Below are 18,409 nucleotides of genomic sequence, written 5' to 3' on the forward strand. Positions count from 1 at the left end.
AATTTGACCTCTGGTTCCTCTGCTTTTTCTCAGTCCGGCTTGAACATCTGGAAGTTCTCGGTTCACATACTGTTGAAGCCTGGCTTGGAGAATTTTGAGCATGGCTTTGCTTGCATGTGAGATGAGTACAATTGTGCGGTAGTTTGAACATTCTTTGGCATTGCCCTTCTTTGGGATTGGAATGAAAACTGACCTTTTGTAGTCCTGTGGCCACTGCTGAGTTTTCCATATTTGCTGGCATGTTGGGTATAGCATTTTAACATTATCTTTTAGGATTTGAAATCAGTATTCAGTATGGTTCATTTATTCATTCTGTAAATACCTATTATATGCCTATTGTGTGTATAAGTTCTTGGCCAGGAGCTTAGGATGATTGCCTCTCTTATTTTTTGGAGTTTATAGCCTAGCAGAAGATGTTATAAAAATTTTGAGAGTGAAAAAGTTGGCTTAAAGCTTAACATTCAGAAAACGAAGATCATGGCATCTGGTCCCATCACTTCATGGGAACTAGATGGGGAAACAGTGGCAAACTTTATTTTTGGGGGCTCCAAAGTTACTGCAGATGGTGATTGCAGCCATGAAACTAAAAGACGCTTACTCCTTGGAAGGAAAGTTATGATCAACCTAGATAGCATATTCAAAAGCAGACATTATTTTGCCGACTAAGGTCCGTCTAGTGAAGGCTATGGTTTTTCCAGTAGTCATATGTGGATGTGAGAGCTGGACTGTGAAAAAGGCTGAGCACCGAAGAATTGATGCTTTTGAACTGTGATGTTGGAGAAGACTCTTGAGAGTCCCTTGGACTGGAAGGAGATCCAACCAGTCCATTCTGAAGGAGATCAACCCTGGGATTTCTTTGGAAGGAATGATGCTGAAGCTGAAGCTCCAGTACTTTGGCCACCTCATGAGAAGAGTTGACTCATTGGAAAAGACTCTAATGCTGGGAGGGATTGGGGGCAGGAGGAGAAGGGGATGACTGAGGATGAGATGGCTGGATGGCATCACGGACTCGATGGACATGAGTCTGAGTGAACTCCGGGAGTTGGTGATGGACAGGGAGGCCTGGCATGCTGCGATTCATGGGGTCGCAAAGAGTTGGACACAACTGAGCGACTGAACTGAGCTGATGTAAAGGAAAGATGCCCAAGGCTGTGAGATCATGTAAACAGAGAGTTGAACTAGTCTGAGGGACCAGGGAAGACTCCCTGGAGGAAATGACATTGGATGTGTGGTTTGCAGGATGAGTAATGATTTTAATCAGACAAAGAGTTCAGGCAACAAGTGGCCCATGCAGGGCCATTAGCACGTGCAAAGGCTTTGTCCTATTTGAAAAGAGAAAAGAAGGCTGGAGTAGCCAGAGAACATAGAAAGGGAGGGTGATGCAAGGTGGTAGCAAAGCAGTGAACAAGGTAAGGATTAGGATGTAGCAGGCCTTGTGGAGCCAGGAAAGACGTCTGTCTGTATTTTAAGAGCAAAGGGAAAAGATGTAAGTAAGGCATGATCTTCTTAGGTTGGTATTTAAAAACACTAGCCTTAGGGACGGAAAAGGCAATGACACCCCACTCCAGTACTCTTGCCTGGAAAATCCCATGGACGGAGGAGCCTGGTAGGCTGCAGTCCATGGGGTCGCTGAGGGTTGGACACGACTGAGCAACTTCACTTTCACTTATGCATTGGAGAAGGAAATAGCAACCCACTCCAGTGTTCCTGCCTGGAGAATCCCAGGGATGGGGGAGCCTGGTGGGCTGCCGTCTATGGGGTCGCACAGAGTCGGACACGACTGAAGCGACTTAGCAGCAGCAGCCTTAGGGATGAACGGAAAATGGTAGACAGGCTAGAATGAATGTAGGTAGACAAGATAGGAGACAGTACTAATAATCCCAGGAAGACATGACAACCCTGGATTAGGGGAGGACAGTGGAGATGAAGGGATGTGGATAGAGACTTGGCAAATGACAAAGCAGGTGAGGGAATCACTCTTGTCTGCTCCAAACACACAGCCATGCCTGTAATATACAGCTGAGCTTGAAAGCATGGGGGAAATTGACATATGCCTGAAGCTTGGTCAGTTAGGGTCTGAGCATAGATGAGTGGGTGAGGGAATGATGTTTAATGCCTGCCCTAGTAGCAGCAGTTCATTCTAGTAGCAGCAATAATTCCAATTTGCAGTTTTCCCAAAGCTTGTGTAACCAGCCTTATTGCATCCTTTCAGAAACCAAGTGCCAGCTGGCCAGCATGCCTTCCTCAAAGGTATTAGTTTTAGTTCTGCAGGCTCCTTCCTCCAAACTTCTAAATTATAATAATCACATTTTAATCTTTTTATTCCCCTAACCCTCGAGGGGGTAACAGCTTCCTGCAGTTACTACCTCCAAACCATGCTACCTCCTTCTTATCTCTTGACTGATTAACAATTCTTTAGATTCACTTCTGCCTGTTAAAACCACTGGGGTGGATTCTGTCTACTAAATGGACTCCGACTAATCGGGAATAGGAAGGATATTTAAAAGGTAATAGCCAGGGGCTTCCCTGGTGGTCCAGTGGTTAAGACTTCATGCTTCCCCTGAGGGGCACAGGTTCAGCCCCTTGTTTGGGTTTAATCCCTGGTCAGGGAACTAAAATCCCACATGCCATGGGGTATGGCCAAAAAAAAGAAAAAAAGGTAATAGCAAAGAGGCGATGGCTATGAGTTTCTGAAAATTGAAGAGCTGTTTAATTTTCTGACAGAAAATCACACTAAGTCTTAGGCAGGCTAAATAAAAACAAATCCACTTTTGGGCTCATGGATGCAGAGAAAAATCTCAAAAACTATCAGAGGGAAAGAGAGCTTAGCTGTAAAAATTGTTGCCCTGATAGGAGACTTCTCATAAGCAGTAGATGCCAAGGACAAAGAAAGAGTGTCTTCAAAGTACTGCTGGAGAGCAGGGCTGATTTGAGAGCCGTCTAGCAGGTACTGTGATTGGACTTGGCAATGGATTGGATATGGGGTGGGGCTTTCCTGATAACTCAATTGGCAAAGAATCTGCCTGGAGTGCAGGAGACCCGGGTTCAATCCCTGGGCCAGGAAGATCCCCTGGAGAAGGAAATGGCAACCCACTCCAGGATTCTTGCTTGAAAAATCCTATGGTCAGAGGAGCCTGGTGGGCTACAGTGCATGGTGTCACAAGAGTCGGATGCAACTTAGTGACTAAACCACTAGGAAGGAGAAAGAAATATCACAGATGCCCAGATTTGTAGCTTATGGATTCAACTCACTGTGCCATTTACTGAGATGGGGAATGATGGGGACAGATCACATTTGAATGGGAAGAGACCATACATTTGCATATATTAGGTTTTACATGCCTTTGGGATACTAAGAAGTATGGAAGAGGAAGGTACATACGGAGGTCCAGGGTGTGACTGTACATTTGAAAGTCTTTGGCCTATGGATGGGAACTGTAGGTTGGCCGGTGTATTGCTTATCTATTGCTGTATTAAAAAAATGATCCAAAATTAAGTGATTTAAAACAACACCAAGCATTTATTACCCCCACAGTTTCTATGGGTCACAGTGGCTTAGCCACTGTGGTGGTTTGGCCTGGGGTCTCTTGTGGGATTTGCGATCCAGATGTGCACTGGGGCTGTAGTCAAGCAAGTTTGTCAGAAGGCTTGAGCATGCTTGAAGGGTCAGCTCCTAAAGTGATTCACATGGGGTGGTGCCTGCTGGGAGGAGGCCTCAGTTCTTCTCCACCAGAGATTCCCCTCAGGCTTCTTGGGCATCTTCACAACATGGCGGTTCCTTAGTGATCCTCAAAAGTAAGATGGAGGCCACAAGGCCTTCTCCGACCAAATCTAAGAAGCCACCCACTGCCATGTCTGCCAGATCCTGTTTGGAAGGGAGTTCTGTTAAAGAATTTGTGGACATATTTTAAAACCATCACACTTGGGGAGAGATTATGTAGTGAGGAAGGAAAGAGAGCCTAGAGAGGGTCTAGCTTCTTCTGTGAAGGGAAAGATAGCAAATATTTAAGGCTTTGCAGGCCATGTTGTGTCTGTCACAACCATACACCTCTGCTGTTGTGTGAAAGCAGCGATAGTCAACTGAAGAGGCTGGGTGAGTCCGGGTTAAGCTCAGGCTGGGTGTAGCCTATGGGCAATAATAGTCTGTCAACCCTTGGCCTAGAACATAGCCAGGAAAAACAATTGCATAAATGACTCAATGAAACAAAAGAAGAAAATTTGAAAAAATCTTTCCTATTTCCCAACTCATAAAAGGATTAAATCCAAGTGTGGTAGGGGGGTTGAGGAGCTAACAAATAAATCACAGTACTGTAACATACATGGGCTTCCCGTGTGGCGTTAGTGGTAAAGAATCCACCTGCCGATGCAGGAGACACAAGAGGCATGGGTTCCATCCCTGGGTTGGGAAGATCCCCTGGAGGAGGGCACGGCAACCCACTCCAGCATTCTTGTCTGGAAAATCCCAGGAACAGAGAAACCTGGTGGGCTACAGTCTTTAGGGTCCCAAAGAGTGGGAAGTGACTGAACACGCACGCATAGTTTATAGGTAATTGCATTTTATATCCTTAATATCCTGTTAGTTATTATCTCTATTTTTTGCTATTATTTGTTGTTTTTGTTGTAGAAATTGAGACTTACATTGATTTAGGAACTTATCCAAGTTATTAATAGCAGATTTGAATTTGAAACCAAATATTATTAAAGTTTATGTTCTTTCCACTTAAAAATCGAATGTGAAGAAGTCCTAATGAACAAGACCAGAAGGATAGCTTTGGCCATGTTTAAGGGAATTGGGTGCCAGGAGGTTTACACTCGAAAGTGAGCAGGTGATGAGTTATTAATGGGTTTGAGCCAAGGGTTGTGAGTGACATGATTGGAGCCGTATCCTGTATTCAATAATCTGACTGTGCGGTATTGATTACTTTGTGGTAGGGAGTATCAGAAGAAGGAAGATTAGACAAAAGGCTGATTCAGTAGTCTAGACAGGAAACTCTTAGGATGTGAACTTTAAAGATGGAAATAAGAACGTAAAAGTGATATTGCACAGAAAAGTCCAACGCCACTTTGGAAATAGATTGTAGGAGGAAGAACTAAAGATAACCCTGAAAACGGTGGCTGGATTTATGGAAGGAAGTCGTAAGGGGGAGCTGATTTATGCAGGAATTGTGTGCTCTATTTTACACATTTATGTGGAATTTGAGATGCCAACAAGACATCCATGTGGAGGTATATAAGAGAAGGAACTTGTGAGAGGGACTAGGGCTGGAGATGTAGTTTTATAGATGTATTTGCTGGCAAGGTTCTTGGAGAGAAAGAACCATAGACTGTGAATATTGGAGAGCAATTGACTTCAGGGTTTTCATGGCGGGGGGAGGGAGAGAGAGGAAAAGTACAGATGGTTAGACAAAGGACAAGGCAGCGTACAGTCTCAGCAACCAGAGGAAAGTATTCCAAGGGCAGGCCAAGTGCTGTGGAGGTAGGTACCAATGAGACCCAAGAGCTAGGGAAGACTTTTCTTTGGCTGTGGAGAGGTCTTTTATGATTTCAGTTTTTCACCAAGATACTAAACAAGCCCAACTGCTGGTTTCTACCTACAAGATCAACGTGCTGGAGCTAGAGTGCTTCTCAACCTTGGCTGCCCACTGTTTTTTAAAACTGATGCCTTTCTCCCATCCCAGGAGCTTCTAAATTAATTGGTCTGGGAAGTGGCTTAAGCATTATGATTAAAAAAAAAAATCTCCCCCAGGTAATTCTAACATGCAGGGCAAGGTTGAGAATCATTGCCTTGGAGAGAAAATACCAAACTGTGGAGAAAACTGAGGAATTCCTGGAGTGACACTTGCTGATTGGAAAGTGGTGTGTTTGTATTTGGGGAGAGGTGAGGCTTTGATCTGGGACAGGAAGCAACTCAGCATGTCTGAGGGAGAATACGATAGGAATGGAGAGCTTGGGGATTTTGAGTTTTATTCTTCTGTCTCTGAACATGGCCTGGGGACTGAAAATTCCCCATCTTTCAAGCAGTGACTCTGAACTCTAATTTCAGATGTCCTCAAACATAAAACCAGAGAAACACAGGAATCTTGAGCTTGTGAGGTGCTAAGAAAAGCAGGTAGGGACTCGCTAACGTCTGATTACTTCTGCACCTCTTGTGTTTCTCCTCCAAATCCCCCAAACTGAAGATTTACAAACTGTGGAGTGTCTTCTAAAAAACATAGTTTCTCCCAGGAAAGGCAAACCCCAAAGAAAGCCCTGACCGGAGCTGTTCTATTGGGAGAGGAATGATTCAGAGTGGTTTTCTGTGCCTCCACCCTCACTCCTACACTAGTTATGACAGGGGCCGAAGCCTGGCCTGATAAAGTAACTGATGCACTCAGAGGAAAATGAGCTCCTAGACCGTGGGAGGAGCACAACTATTTCAAAAGAAAACCATTCACTAGATTACATATCCATCAGAAGCAGAACTATCAGAAAGACGTATACATAATTTAAAGCTAGTTTACTAAAAATGAAAGCAAGGAAAGGAAAATACTAACAATATGAAATAAGAGCAAAATGTAATTATCGAGCTGAACTGCTAAGTCACGTCAGTCATGTCTGACTCTGTGCGACCCCATAGACGGCAGCCTACCAGGCTCCCCCGTCCCTGGGATTCTCCAGGCAAGAACACTGGAGTGGGTTGCCATTTCCTTCTCCAATGCATGAAAGTGAAAAGTGAAAGTGAAGTCACTCAGTTGTGTCCGACTCTGTGCGACCCCATGGACTGCAGCCTACCAGGCTCCTCCATCCGTGGGATTTTCCAGGCAAGAGTACTGGAGTGGGGTGCCATTGCCTTCTCCAGTAAAGATTAGGGAAAATATGATAGTTGAAATAAAGTGCTCTAATGGGATAAATGACAGAACAAAGACAGCTGAGAAATGTATTAGTAAATAGGAAGTTAGGCGAGGAAATTCCCAGAAGGAAGCAATTTTTTAAGAAATTAAAAATGTAAAAGAAAAGTTCTAGAAGGAAAGAAATAATAGTGATAAGATCTGAACAATAGGCATCCCCTAAAAGAACTAATAACGAAGAGAAAACTTTAAAGAAATACATTTGCCATAATATAAAACAAAAGATGAAGTACCTCATGTTAAGAGACCCCTTGATGATAAAGGAAACCTATCCTTAGGCATACTACAGTAAAACAGTATCAAAGAAATAAAAAAAAGTTCTAAAAGAGCAGATTACATTCGGAGAAACAGGATCAGGCTGACATCACATTAAAAAAATAGTGTAAGAAATAATGGGCTTCTTAAAGTATTAAAGATAACAGTTTAGAACCTAGAAACTTATCTAGCCAAACTGTCATTCAAACATGAGGTCTGGATAAAAATATTCTGTCATACACAAGACCTCAGAAGATTTCCCACTCAAAGATTCTCATTGAAAAAAGTTTAAAAGAAAGTACTTAAAATACATAAAGAGAGAAGTTTAAGGAAGCTTAGTAAATATATGAAGTAAAGGTGATTTAATCCTTTGGTAACTTGTTGATGTTGTTGTCATTGTCTTTAAAAGTTACTGACGTGAAAGGAAAGAAAATGGTACACGCATAACAACCTGAAAGGGATTTCCCAGGTGGTAAAGAATCTGCTAAAGAATCTGCCTGCCAATGCAGGAGACACTGAGATCTCTGGAGTAGGAAATGGCAGTCCACCCTGGTGCTCTTCTTGCCTGGAAAATCCCATGGAAACAGGAGCCTGCAGGGCTACAGTCCATGGGTCGCAAAGATTCGGACACAACTGAACATGCCTGCAACAACCTGCAAAGTGTAAAAGTCTAGAAAATCTCCACATAATGAGAGTTGAAGAGAAACAGGTATTTTTGTTCACGATATTTTATTAGGAGATAAATATAGATGCCCAACTGAAAAATATAGAATGAATTTTTTTAAAGATAGCAACTTTAGGTAGGTTAAAAATGTACAAAAATCTATAACTATAATAAATATAAAACAATAAAAAGACAAATGTTGACAGGTTGAAAAAAAACTGAATTATGCTGTTTCCAATAGACAAACCTCAGGCCTCATGATATAACAAGACTGAAGGTAAAAAGATAAGAAAGAAACAAAGCAGAGGAATACCAATTTAAAAAAATGTATATCTAATTAAACAGACTTTAACACTCCCCTTTTCAAAGAAGAGCATCATTAGGGATGAAAGAAAGAAAGAAAGGGCAGTCGCTCAGTCGTGTCTGACTCTTTGCGACCCCGTGGACTGTAGCCCACCAGGCTCCTCTGTCCATGGGATTCTCCAGCCAAGAATACTGGAGTGGGTTGCCATTTCCTTCTCCAGGGATTAGGGATGAAAATAATGATAAATAAGAGATGACTTCAAAATACATAAAACCAAGTAGAGGCAGCCCAGTCGTGGTTCTGGGATGATGTCAGAGGCAAACTGAGTGAGGAGCCCAAGTTTCTACTTCTGTTGGGCAGTAATTAGGCCTTCTTCCTTCGTGCCAGTGAAGACCACGTGGCGAACCCAGACTTCTCTCCCTACCTGGCAGAAGGAAGGTGCCCTCCTTGTCCTCACTAGGATGGTATTAGGAAATGCAGACCTGAGGTAGGACTTTGGCCAGTACTCATTGGTAAGGAGGCCATCCCTCATTGTGGGGTAGTGGAGGTAACGAGAGAGGTGGTAATGAGGTTGTCCCACCCCTACCAGGGACTTATCAGCGGAGGTCGGCTGGGGAGCCAGACTCCCCTCTTTTGCCAGGCGACAGTGAGGAGCCCCTACCCCTCAGGTGTCAACAGATGCAGAAACCTAGACGTCTGCCCCCACGTGGTGCTAACAAGGCATCCCCCCTTCCTCTGCTGGAATGATGTTAGTAGATGCCAGAGAAAACAGAAGTTTTTAAAGTAAGATAAAGTCCCATAATGTAACGCCCAAAATGAACTGAAAAATTACTCATTTTATGAAGAATCAGGAGGATCTCACACTGAAGAAAAAAGGCAGTCTGCTGAGGCTAACCGGAGATAACAGGAATGTTTGAATTACCCAACAAAATTTTTAAAGCAGTCATCATAAAAATGCTTCAGCGGGCAATTTTGAGCTAACTTGGAACTAACGAGAAAGTACAAAGTCTCAGCAAGGAAAGAGAAGGCATAAAGAGGAACCAGATGAAAATTCTAGAACTGCAAAATACAATAACCAAAATAAAAACTCAGTGGGTGGACTTAAAATGAGTTAGAATGAAGGGATAGAGGAAAACACCAGTGAATAGGCAGATAGAGTTACCCAGTGTGAACATCACAGAGAAAACAGTTTGAGAGAGACAGACAGACAGAGACCGCCAGAAGAAAGTGGGATAAGAAAACAGAGCCTCAGGGGCTTATGTGATAATAACAAGAGATTTGTGTCATCAAAGTCCTGGAAAGAGAAGAGGGAGGATAGAGCTGGGGGAAAAAAAAAAAAAACAAACCTCAAAGAAGTAATGGCTGAAAACTGCAAGTCTGCATAAAACATAAACCTATAGATTAATAAGCTGAGCAAAATCCAAAGAAGAGAAATCCAAAGAAGTCCACACTAACATCAAACTTCTGAAAACTAAAGATAGAGGAAAAATTTTGAAAGCAGTGAGAGAAATGACAACTTACCTAAAGGAGAAAACAACTGTAATGACAGTGGATACATTAGGGGAAAAAAATCCAACCTTAATAAGCTAAGCTCGCATTGCAATGGCCTAGAAAAAGAAGAGCAAGATAAACCTCAATGAAGGAGGAAGGAAGTAAAAAGAGCAGAAATCAATGAAATTGAAAATGAAGAGTAATAGACAAGATAATGAAGAGCTTTTTTTTTTTTTTAAAAAAAAAAGAGCATGGAATTGACAAACCTCTAGCAAAACTAACAAAATGAGAGGACACAAATAGGCCCTATATCAAAAGGGTAGGCAGGGAACACTGTAAACAACTCCACACAAGTACTTTTAAAAACTTAGATGAAAAGGACAACTTTTTTCAAAAAACACGGGCTACTATAACTCACCCAATATAAGATGGTTAATTTGAATAGCCCTCTAAAGAGTAAATTGAATTTGTAATTAAAAGACCCCCCCCCGCCAAAAGAAATCTCCAGGACCAGATGGTTTTACAGGAGAGTTCTGCAAAGCATAAAGAGAAGAAGTAACTCAAAATTTACACAATATCTTCCAAGAAACAAAAGAGAAGGGGCTGCCTACTTATTCTAAGATGCTAGTATTACCCTGATACCAAAAGCAGAAAAGTTCAACTAAAGAAAATTGCAGGCCAATGTCTCTTATGAATATAGATATGGAAATCCTTAACAAGATATTAGCAGAAAGAATTTAGCAATAAATAAAATAACTATATACTACAATCAAGCAGTGGTTATTCCAAGGATGTAAGGCAAGTTCAACATTTGAAATAAGACAAGGATGCCCATTATCGCTATGTCTATTCAACATTTTATTGGAGATCTTTGACGGCGAAATGAAACAACAACAAAAAAGAGGCGCTTCAGAATTGGAAAAAGAGGAAGTAAATTTTTAATTATTTGCAGTAATATGATTGCTGATGCTAAGAGCTGACTTTTTGGAAAAGACCCTGGTGCTGGGAAAGAGTGAAGGCACGAGCAGAAGGGAGCGACAGAGGATGAGATGGTTGAATGGCATCACCAACTCAATGGACTTGAGTTTGAGCAAGCTTTGGGAGATAGTGAAGAACAGGGAAGCCTGGTGTGTTGCAGTTCATGGGATCACAAACAGTCAGACACAACGTAGTGACTGAACAACAACAACAGAAAACACAAAACAATTTATAAATTATTGGAAATAATTAGAGAGTTTAGCAAGAAAAACATAGTCAGTTTCATTTCTATAAACAGAGCAAACAACTAGAAAGTTAATTAAGGACAAGATGCTATTTGTAATATTGTCAGAGAATATCATGTCTCTAGGAATGAATCTAACTAAATATGAGCAAGACTTCTGCAGGAAATTATAAATGCTCATTAAGAGACATTAAAGCAGATAAACATAAATGAAGAGATACAGCATGTTTATCCATAGGAAGAGCTGTTATTGTAAAGATGATATATTCTCCACGTTGACCCTCTAAATGCAATGCAAATTCAATGAAGTCCTAAACTGGATTATTGTGAAAATCAATCAAATCCTTCTAAAATTTATGCAAAAGAACTAATAACCAAAAGTAGCCATGCAGCTCCTGAGGAAGAGTGGAGAGGAAATGTGCCTCATCAGATATCAGGACTTACGATAAAGTCATAGTAATTAGGATAATGTGATATCTATGTTCATCTTTCTCTATCTGACTTGCTTCACTTAGTATGATAACCTCCAGGTCCATCCATGTTGCTGCAAATGGCATCATTTCCTGCTTTTTAATGGCTGACTAATATTCCATCATATATATGTGTTTCATCTTCTGGATATTTTCACACCAAGTCATGTAAGTCAGGTAGAGAAAGACAAATATCAAATGATAATCTTAAAAAATGATACAGGTGAACTTATTTACAAAGCAGAAATAGACTCACAGACTTAGAGAATGAATTTATAATTACCAGGAGGGAAGGGTGGGGGGAGGAAGGAATTGGAATTTGAGATTGATACATAACACTGCTATATTTAAATTAGGTAACCAACAAGGACCTGCTGTATAGCACGGGGAACTCTGCTCAGGATTCTGTAATAACCTAAACACAGAGTCACTCAGTCATATCCAACTTGTTGCGACCCCATGATTAGGGCCCTCCAGGCTCCTCCGTCCAGGGGATTTTCCGGGCAAGAATAATGGAGTGGGTTGCCATTCCTTTCTCCAAAAAAAAGAATAGATACGTGCATATATAAAACTGAATCACTTTGCTCTACACCTGAAACAAACACAACATTGTTAATTAACTACTAACTATAATATAAAATAAAAATTTGAAAAACTAGTTTATCCATAAAAATATAAATGTACCAGAAATTTATCATGCCTCCATCTCTCTCTGTCTCTTTTGTTGGTGACATTCTATATATCTCAAACATTTCACTCTGTATAAATTGATCTATCAATGAATAACACTTAAAAAAGATAGTGTGGTATCAGCAATGCAGTGGTGTACCCAAGTTAACCAGTAGAATAGAATAGATGTGCAAATACACCTAAGAATCTATACAACTTTGGAAGTTCATACAGGTAGCTAGTGAGATAAGTGAAGAAAGAGCCATCCTATGACTGGAACTGGAAAAATAGTTCCTTGTTTGCCAAAAAGTACCTAGTACAAAAATGGCTCCAGATGAATTAAGAACTTAAATTTAACATATGAAGCCTTAGAAGAAAAAAATTAATTGAATGTCTTTTACACTTTGAGCTAAGACAAGGTTTCTTTGACAGTATAGAAAAATTGATTAGTAAAGGAAATATAAATTTGCATACATTAGAGTTAAAAACTTTGGTTCATTAAATAAGTCTTAGAGCTAATGAACCATAAGTAATTGTAGACTGGATGAAGATATTTGCAATACACACAACCAAGAAGGACTTTAATATCATGAATATGTAATTGAGCCTAAAATCAATAACAAACTGCAAAGACTTGATAGCAAAGTGGGCACAAGACAGGAGCCGTCCTTTTACAGGAGAAAAAGCATGTCCCTTAATTACGTGATGAGGTGTTCAGTATCATTTGTCATCAGGGAAATGAAAATATCTAGATCTTAATTAGCTAACTATCACCTTTATTGGCACAACAGAAAAATCTGGTAATACCAAGTGTTGGAGAGGATGTAAATCCACACGGTCTCTTATTTTTCACTGATGGGAGTGTGAAGTGATTGGACTGCTTTAGAAAGAAGTTTCGTATTTTTTCTTCAAGTTGACTATTTACATTCCTTAGGCTCCAACAGGTCCTCTCCTAGGTGTTTGTCCAAGAACAACTTTTGTATACGTGCAAAGACACAGAACGTGTTCTTCAAACAGCAAAAATCTGAAAATAACCCAAATGTCCATTAACAAGCGAGTGTATGAATATACTGTTTATAGAACAGGATATTTTAGTCAATCTGAAGAAACTGTAATGATATGCAGCAATATGGATGAATGTTAGCCGTACAGTGAATGAAAAACTCAGTTCTAAAATATTTACAAAGTCGTGATAAAGTAAAAGCAATGAAAATAAAGATGTGCTTAAGGAATGCATATTGTTTTGAATTTTGTCCTATGTGCATGTATGATTTATTCAAAAAGAATCAAAAGTGAGCTGATGGTTACTGCTTTATCTGATCGATAATTGGATAGTACCATAAAACATTTTCTAAGAGCAGCATGGTGTTCTTTGAATCTTGGACGTTGATAGAATAGAGTGTGTTAGTAGATAAAGGTCAGGGAGCCTGCAAAGAAGAAAGGATTGAAAAAATACACACACACACACACACACACACACACACACACACACACACACACACACACACAAATTAATGGTAGGCCAAGTTCAAGGATATGAAAGGAAAAGACACAATCAAGACTCAAGAGATACAAGAGGTGGCCAGATACAGAAATCACAAGAGTCTCTGCAAAGTCTCTGTAAGCTCAAGTTTAAGTTTTTGCTTCTATGATAGACTCATTGATTTTCTGGGGCCTTTAGAGAGTTATTAGAATGATGATTTTACTTTCCTTCTTTGAAATACTTATCAGTTGTTTAGATGGATACTAACTGTGTGTACAAGTGCTTTGAAGCCTTTCAGAACTGGGATGAAATTATTGTGATATGAAATTTAATATTTTTAGTAGATTGAAAAATAACAAAATTAAAAGAGATTTTCAGAGTTTGTTGTTGTTTTCTGTAATAATCTACTGAAAGAAAATGTGCTTCATTGTTTTGTTTTGATTTTTGATTGTAATTTCTTGCTTAGTTTTATTTGGATAGATTCTCTACCAAAAGCATTTAAAGGGTGATCTCACTTTTGGTTCTCCCTGCAGGCACTTGTAGATAGAATAGGTTAATTGCACACTCAATGTCAACAATTGTTCACGGTCATCCACTTAGAGCAAAAATTGCAATTCACAGTAGAAGTAGAAAATAATCTGTCTATTCTGTTCAGTGTTGCTCCAAACATCAGAGGTTTAGTGGAGGCCAAGTTACTTTCCAGAAGAGATGAAGTAAAATGGGAGGAGAAGGGGGGCTTGAGGTTGACTTGTGCTTCCCCCAAGTATATCCCAAAGCAGTCTGGATCTCGTTGCCATGCCATTCCTCCTCACGTGATCCAGACCCCACGAGAAGCAAGGAGCCTGGATTTCCCCACCTTGGTAGTCTGGACAACATGTGAAGTAGGACAGTTTCATTGTCTTAACTTTCTGGCTCCCAAGATCTGTCTCCTATTAAACCTTGCTCTCGTGAAAGAAAGAAAAATTCTCTCGAGCCTAGGAAAATTCAAATTTAAGGAAGTTTAAATCACTTTCTTTCCTCCATGTGTCTACACATTCTACCTGTAATTGTGGAATGCAAAGCCTAACTCCCAGATAAGGATATTCCACGCAGCAGACAGCAAGCAGGAGGCAGGAAGACAGGTTGGGGCATAGGGACTCATATGGTGTCCCATAAACTGGTATACCATGAGTGTTATGCCACAGATGTCTGGACCTGCCCTTGTTTAGGCTCCAGACACTTCCATCTGAGACAGAACTTTTTGGGGGGGGATGGAGAGGCGGCAAGTGATCCATGCAGTCCTTTCTCAGCTTTCAGAATTAAATCTAATTAGCCAAAATAAGAATTCTATAAGCAGCTTAAAGCCAAATGGGAAATCCTTGCAGAGTGGAAAGCTAGATCAGATGAATATGAAAGATTAAAGAGAAATAGTGATGTCCGGTGGGATAAAAATGGCAAAACCAGAAGATTTTACACTTAAGCTGAAAGATGTAATAAGAATAAGAAAAGGATAAAGGCAAATATCCTTTAAGCAGATTCAAGTCAAGCGAAACATTCAAATCAGAAGGTTGACAAGGGAAGATACACAGAGCAGTAGACAAATGTTTTCATACACTAGATGTATATGGATATAAAACCCTGATCATTTCAGGATAGAAAAGAACTGACCAAAGAAACCTTACCATCACTGTCTTTTTCAGCATTTGTTGCTTAGAGAGAATTTTTAATTCTATTTCTAAAAATTTTTATTGAAGTATAATATAAAGAATTTTTATCATGAAAATGAAGGAAGGTCCAATATAATGGTTAAACTTTTCAACATCATGTGAATAGCAGTTTACATAAAATTAATACAGTTGATTTAAACTGATACTAACACTCTCACAGGTCGCTTTTCCCCTACGTGTCTTTCCTGAATGGGGATGACAGAGAGACATAATTTAATAATATAGGACAATGAGTAGCATCACATTTAATATAGAGTTTATAATCATCTCTCTTCTTAGTGTGTGTTCAAATACATTTTTTACGTCTCCACTATTTCATTTACACACACATATAGGAGAGACAGAAGATAGTAGGGCATGTCATTAGTAATAACAAAAATTAAGCAATAAAGTTCTGCCACTCAGAAAGCTCAGACCCGTTATGTCCTACAGAAAGAAGATGAACCAAGGTCATGAAGTACCTTTAAGAGAGGACGGAAATAAAATTTAACTGTAGCCTGTTTGACTACATATCACCAAATAGGTCTATAGTGATGCCTATGATTAGGGTGTAAGAATTATACCTACCAGCTCACACAGGCCTGTGTTCACCTGAAATTGCCACCTTATATGGACACAGGACTCCCTTAAAAAAATGCACCATTTCCCTCTATGGAGTGGATCTCTTTGATTTTCTTGTTAGAGAGAAAAGTCCCCATTAGATCTACAAAACTGATGGAACTTTGGTTGATGTGAGGATCGCAACAGATGGACTATCGAGACCTCTCTTCTGCTCCCTGACGGAAGTTAAAGTAGCTGAAGGCAAATGAAAGGAGAGAGGTGAAGAAAGCGACACTCCAGCGGGAGAGCCAGGAAAGGGATCAAATACAAAATGATTTAAACAATTTGTCAGTGTTTTCAAAACTGCTGCTGTTGTTGTGGAAAAAGAGAGGAGTACGTCCTTTACCTCTCCAAGTGATTTAGTTCCAGTTAATATTCTACACAAAGGTACTGCATGGCCATGTTAGACAATGGATATCTTACATCTGAAAAGCACTTATTTTAGGCTTTTTTACTTTTAGTGATATATTTGTTTCAAAGTATGATTCTTCAATAAAATAAGTTATGTGGTTGATATTACAAATTGCTTGAGCAAGAAAAGGAAATAGAAATCTGAGATTAAAAAAAAATCTTGGATACAATGGAATTTGTACATTTAAATATACAAGTTTACATGTTTATTCAAAATACTAAACACACTTCTCTTTTAGAAATGATTTCAGAGCTTGCAGCTCACTAACACAAATATCCTCAGTGATGCTCCATATTTATTTTCAAGGGTGAATTTTATTTCTGAAAATAACTATGAGTTATTTTGAATCAAGCCTTTGGGTAACCCAAAATAAAAGCTTTGAACTGAGTTTCCTCGTATGTTTAATATGTTGGCTCAGATGCATGAGCGACTACTCTCATGAGATAAACTTCATATCCTGATGTATTTGATAAAATGAAATTAGTTTCACTTTGTAATTAGACCTTGTACCTGAATCAAAGGAGGCCAATGACTGCTCATGCATCTTTTCATTTTTAGGCTTTGCTTTTTCTTCTTTGAGTTAAATTAAATACACTGTTACTCACATTATCTCTGGGAAGGAGGCTGGTGATTATAACAGAAGGTGAAAGGAGAGTTAGATGATCATGTCTAGGTCGGGAGACAAAAGGAAAATGGTGGCACTTTGTGGGCTAAGAGACTTGAAATGTTAACCTCACAGTAGGCTTGCCTGTAAAGGATCAGTCCAAAGCTCATTGTCCCAGTGAAAGTGTTAATTGCTTACTCATGTCCAACTCTTTGAGGCTCCATAGACTGTAGCCCACTGTCTATGTCTACAGACTCCTCTGTCATATGGGATTCTCCAGGCAAGAATACTGGAGTGGGTTGCCATGCCCTTCTCTGAGGGATCTTCCCCACCCAGGGATTGAACCCAGGTCTCCCCTATTGCAGACGGGTTCTTTACCATTTGAGCTACTGGGAAAGTGAATGTGAACATGAAGTCTCTCAGTTGTGTCTGACTCTTTGCGACCCCATGGACTGTAGCCTATCAGGCTCCTCCGTCCATGGGATTTTCCAGGCAAGAGTGCTGGAGTGGATTGCCATTTCCTTCTCCAGGGGATCTTCCCAACCCAGGAATCAAACCTGGGTCTCCCACATTGCAGGCAGCCGCTTTACCATCTGAGCCACTGGGAAGGGAACAGTAAATAAATGCTTAGGTTGAGCAAGAATTTGTCTCCAAGGAGAGAAGTTGAGCGTGTTGGGTGGGGTCAGGCAGGAGGGAGAGGCCACAGTAGGCAATCCACATGGGAATGAGGAGCAGAAGAGGAGGAAGGACCCATCGTCCGGCAAGTAGGCTGACCTCTACCCTTGGGTTCAGAGCAGGGCTCAGATCTAGAGGAAAGCTGGACTCTTGGGTAGAGAAACCAAAATGGAAGAGTTGTGTAGATGAGGACAAAGCCAGGGAGGAGGAAGTTTTGCCTCAAGGCCCAGTGCTCATCCAGGTTCCCTGGATCCTGAGTCTTTGGCAGCTGAAGTCCTTTCAGACACATACATCAGACAATTTGGGTTTTGAGCTCTCATTATATACTCAACACTGTGTTTATTCCTGGGGACACAGACGTAAGTGAGACCCAGCCTCGAAGCTGGTTTGACGAGGACACAGTTGAGTAGATACTAACCAGACAATTGCAGTTCAGTGCTTTATTGGAGAGAAGAGTAAACAGGAGCAGGTGACTCAACTGAGCATGGACAGTGGAGGTGAGGGAAGAAATTCCCTAAGCAAAGGCAGCCAGCGATTCTGAATAGGTGTCCTCCAGGGAAAGACGTTGAGGGGAGGCATTGTAGACAGAGGAGAGTGGCCTGAGCCAAGAAGGGAAGTGTGAGAATGTGAGGCACTCTGGGAATTAAATCCAAATAGTTGGGTACCACTAGAGAGTGGAACGTCATGGGGAGCACCAAAGGATGGGTGCTGGTGACAATCGTTGTGAAGAATGGATGCTACTCTAAGGGGACTGGAATTCTGCAGTTCCAGTAGCCAGGTCTCAGGCTCCCAGTTTACTCCTGTGATGGTTGACTTTCTGTGTCAACTTGACTAGGCCAAGAGGTGACCGGATGTTTGGTCAGACATTATTCTGGGTGTGTCTCTGAGGGTGTTTCTGGATGAGCTTTATGTTTGAGTTAGTAGACTGATTCCAGCCGATTGCCCTCTCTAAAGAAGGTGGGCCTCA

This window comes from Ovis aries, chromosome 23 (genome assembly GCF_016772045.2).
Source record: "Ovis aries strain OAR_USU_Benz2616 breed Rambouillet chromosome 23, ARS-UI_Ramb_v3.0, whole genome shotgun sequence".
Lineage (NCBI taxonomy): Eukaryota > Metazoa > Chordata > Mammalia > Artiodactyla > Bovidae > Ovis > Ovis aries.